Consider the following 5,359-nt stretch of genomic DNA (forward strand, 5'->3'; position numbering starts at 1 on the left):
TGTCGATTCGGGTACTAGTACCGTGTGGTATATCAGAATTAGAAAATCCAACCCTTGCGGCACACTCGGATTGGGGGCTTTCCCACTGAGTCAATGACGGATTTCATACGGCCCGTGGAATTTTAGACTTGCAGAGGTGTACCACCTAACTCGGAATTAATACGAAGACCGAAAACTGCATTGTCAAGAATGATTTATGATTTTCAGAAAGGTGCCCATATGTTTTGAAAACCACTTTATGTATGATGTTTTGACCAAATTGCTCTCTATTATTTTATATATATATATATGCAAGCTTTATTTCGGATTACTTTGAGTAACAGTACATCTGTATTGACTCCCCTCCCTCCAGGTTCTGAGGCTCAGTCTAGGGGTCCAGAAAAGTAGTAGATTTTATCAGACAGAGTTGCAGTGTCTAGTTGGTGAGCCTTGTTTGTTCCAGAAGGCCTATTTACTTTTAGACAATTGTTATTAGATATGATTTTGGTCTATTGAGGGCCTTATCCCAGTTTTCAGATTGTGTTAGTGATCATGTAGCAGAGTTTTCGCAGACGGTTTCCAGATGTTGTTAGATGATTTTGGATTGTCCTTTTATATTATCAAATTTTATATTAGATATATGACTATGGTTCTGTTGTATTTAGTATTTCCGCATTTCTTTTTATTATATGATTGATGTCCATGATAACCAGATATAGAAGGGCGCACCGGGCCTTTATGGTTCGGAATGCTCACCATGTCTAGGGCCTCGGTTAGGGTCGTGATAAACTTGGTATCAGAGAATGGTTCATAGTCCTAGGGTGTCTGCGAAATCGTGTCGGGTAGAGTCTTGTTTATAGGTATGTAGCGCGCCACACTTATAAGCAGGAGGCTACTAGGCATTTAGGAATGTCCCTCTTTCTTCATGTTCTAGTTTGTGCAATAGGTCCAGAATGTTCCTCTTCCATACTCTAATTCGTGCTATGGTGTTGCCCATACGAAAGTAAAGTTATTCCGATTCTTTTATTACTTTGATGTGCTCAGATATGTCTCATTGTTGAGGTGAATCAGGTGTAGAAGTTTGGAGTTTAAATGGTATGGTCCTTTCTGATTGAGCCATATAAGATTTTAAAATTGTACAAGGACTTGAGAAGAGTCCGTTAGTGCCTCAGAATGTATTGATTTTTGTGTGAACTTTGATTCTGATGAAATCGTGCTTTTTGTCCTAGGGTATTAAAAGTATTCCGTCTCTTTTCATAATTTATATTGCAAATGTCATGCTTAAGAGGGAACGATATGTAGCAGAATGTTGGAACTGTATTTCCACCAGAGTAGTAGTATAAGTTAAGTGTCGGTGTCATGACCTATTGGTAGTGATGTTGGACCAAGAAGTTGGTGATGTGAAGTCACAAAGTTAGAAGTTAGAGTGAGGGTGACTTGTGTGTAAATAAATATTTTATTTGAATAACTGATGTTTGAGGATGATTTACCACTTTATAGTGATAGACTAATATGGTAGCTAGTAGCATGTGTGGATTGTATGGTAGTTTGTGGGGGAAGTGTTTGACTCAGATTTTTATTTATATAGAGTAAGATGTGTATCCTCAGATCACTGAATATTGTGTGTCAATTTTCTATCTCTTGTAATATGTAATCTTGTTATCATAGTGTTTTTTTGAGAAAAAAAAATCAAAGTCTAGTGAAGCTGGGCAGGGCTCTTTCGATTCACTAGCATAGTTGCTTTGTTATTCATTTCATTTTCTTGTTCAAAACACAAAAATCAAACTCTAGTGAAGTCGTGTAAGGCCTATTTCGATTCACTAGCAACTTGTTGTTCTTGTGTTGGTTGAACAATATTGGCTTTTCCAAGCCCTATACTAAGGATGACTTTTCCAAGCCCTAACTAAGACTATACTAAGGTGGTCTACTCTCAAGAGAGAGGATTTCAAGTGTTTCATACATTCATATTTCATAAACTAGTAAGAGAAGAACTAAAATGTCCTATTTATAGTGTATTACAAAAGAAGACAAAAAGACCACTTTGCCCTTAATGAGAGGGGCGGCCATGGTGTGTAAATACACTAGGTGTAATGTCAAAAATATCCTTATTGAAGGGACGACCAAGGTGTGTTGGACTTGAATGAATGGCGCCTCTTCAATGCTCTTAAAACCAAGGATGGTTTATACTTGAAGGCTTGTGGTTCTCGGGTTAACAACAACGTAAGCATCCAAGCAATATTCCACACACGGGATTGCTTTAAGTCATGCTGAAAACGGGTCCTCCATACATGTTCTCGTATCCTCGAGGTGACTAAGTCTTGAGCCTTTATGTGTTAGCCTCCAATGATGTCATCAAAAGATAAGATGGTCATTTGTCCCTTAACATCCTCCCCTTCTTGAAAAGGATTCGACCTCGAATCCAAGCCTTACAAAACCGAAGAGAGTACAAACAAATACAAACTCCTCATGGCATAAGGGTTAGGGTTAGTATAACAAATCATCTCAACATGCAAAGGTTGTATGCATTTTCAATATAACTAAGGATCCTTTGAATTAGATATTAAAAGCTCAATAAAAGGTGCATAAAGGGTTTGGTTACAGGAATTACCAAGAGTGAAACTTTGCTTGTCATGGAGACCAAGCAACAAGCTGGGTGCACCATCATCACCATTTCCATATTTGGCACCGGGGTCAAACGGGAAGAGTGGCCATAGACGCGGGTCTAGACAACACTCCCCTTTTCCGTGGTTTCTACCCAAACTAAATGGCATACTCTTTACAATAGCATAAATATCATCCAAAGAAAATAGAGAGTATAGAAAAGTATCTTTCAAGTCAACTTTTACTAAGATTTCCTCATGTGTGTACCTAAGATTTCCTCATGTGTGTACTCACTACTACTTTCCCAATCATCACTATGAGTTCTCTCAACAATAAAGTCACACAAAATAGAAGAAGGAGTAACTTCCAAGACTATACATTCCTTACCCTTAAGATTGCTCTCATCTTTCAAGAAGAGATTTTCATCTTTAGGAGGAATGTTGTCACACTATAGTGGGTTAACATATAAGCTATAGCCTTTAAGGTAAGCTATACCATCTTTTTCACCATTAGGCTCATTGAGAGTTTTTATATCATCTCCAAACAAGAGATTATATCTAAAGAGTGAATGATCCAACCCACGGGCAGATTTGGAACAAGTAAGTTCCTCACTCGCTAAGAGCTCAATATCAAGTTTCAAAGCGGTTTCAAGCACAAAATTTTCCCAAGAATAGCTCTCGGGTTCACTCCCCTTTTGTTCACCAACATTTTCAAGTACTTCACTCATGTGAGTACTATTAATCACATCACACACATACCCAAGGGGTAGACCATTTTTAGAAATAAGTTGATCAACACCAATTACACAAGACGATGTACTTTTGTTCAACATATAGGCTTCAACACTAGGTGGACATAAATTGATCTTACAAGCAAAGTCAATTTGGTTATCAATAGGATCAACTAGTGTATCCACACTCACAACATGTAAATCATCAACAAGAGGCAAAGAATCATTAGATTCACAAGTAGATAAACTACTACTCACACTCATTGGGCTACTAGCCACACAGTTATCGTTCACATACACAAAAGTGTAAGATTTAGCTATTTTACCTTGAATTTCTTGCCGTGTTTTAAAAGTCCTCCACAAGCTTAGACATCAACTTCACTTCGGCATTGCTCTCCTTCACTTTCCGTGTTGGTACCTATATAAATATCCTTAGAAATAGAAGGACAAATAATGTTAGCTTGGTTTGGTGGAAATCCCCTCACTTCGGTCCACACAACCTCTCCTTTTTCCACTCTCGGATTACCACCTTGCACACTCTTACTTCTCTCAATCTTTTTTCTCTCAATAGCATTTGGATTGGATTAAGTATTCACTTCTCTTTGCGGCTCAGGCAGCATGTATGTCGCGAGGTGATTTCCCCACCGGTCTCTTACAATATTAGGCTAATTTTGCACATTTGAAATTCTATGTTGTACAAATAAATCAGCACCTAAGCATACGTGACCATATGTCAAGGGAAGGATATCACATCATACCTCCTCATGGTATTCAAATTGGGAGAAGACAACTTTGACCCTCTCGGTAACCTTAAACCCGTCCAAAAATAATGGAATAAGTAAAGGCTCGCGAAACAACCCCAAGTAGTCAACCATGGATGGAAGGATGTAGTTTTTATAGTACCTATGATTTAGCACAACGAGGTAGTTCGGTATCCTACAAATGGTCACCTTTCCAGAGTGTACACTCCTTCACGGATCAACATTGTAAAGCACATGAGTACCCCTTGATTTTGGAGATGCATACCCTTTTCTTCTCGTTGGACAACCTCCACTAGAGCTAGTATAACCATTCACACTATATCGACCTTGATAAGAAGTACTACAAGGTGGGGAATATGAATCTTTGCACTCCTCACGTATACTCTCATCATAGCCCTCATAAGCTTTGAAAAGAAAGGATTATACCTAACACCAAATCTACGTTCGGAGTGAGAAGTGTAAGACTCTTCATATGCCCCAACGTCATCATAAGATCCATCACGAGGTCCTACATCATCTCCAAAGTCACCATAAGCACTAGGCACTCCATTCACCTCATTTTCTCCCTCAAAATAGTAACCTTCAAATCTGCCCAAGTTTAATCATGACTATTTTCATAACGTCCGTAATATCCCTCAACTTTGTAGCCATAAAACCCCTCACAACAATCATAGTCTCCCATGTTGTAGTCACAATAATATCCGTCTATCGAAGACATGTTCCCCTTGTATCGCCTTTGTACCTACACAATGAACAAACAAGATTAGTAGTAAAGGCTTCTTATCAACACTCGTATATACTCACCTTTGTAATTCTCACAATTGGAGTGGCGAATATTGAAAGTTTCTTATACTCCGGTAGTCAATAGGATATCAATTCTACTTGGCAGCCGGAATGGATTCTTGTTTGATCGACTCAAGATACAAAAAAATAAAATTTACTTACGAACTTGAAACAAGAAGTTACTACGAGTTAAAAACAAGAAAAGCACAAAAGAAACGTAGACACGAACAATGGATTCAAAGGACTAATAGAAAATCTAGTAGGAGTTTACAAGTTTGTTAATTAGTTCTAGGATCAACTAATGAAACCAAGAATCAATAATTAGAGACTAGAAAATCTAAATTTTGAGCTTAATAGTGACGTGTGCAATAGTGATGGTGATGTGGCAACAAGCAATTGGTCTTGGTCCCACACAAATTTTAGTCATAAATCTAAAACTTCAATATTCACACCACTTGGAATGGATGATAATTAGTTTTAGAGGAAAAGTAAGAGTCTTGTAGCA

This window comes from Capsicum annuum, unplaced genomic scaffold, assembly GCF_002878395.1.
Source record: "Capsicum annuum cultivar UCD-10X-F1 unplaced genomic scaffold, UCD10Xv1.1 ctg5346, whole genome shotgun sequence".
Classification (NCBI taxonomy): Eukaryota; Viridiplantae; Streptophyta; class Magnoliopsida; order Solanales; family Solanaceae; genus Capsicum; species Capsicum annuum.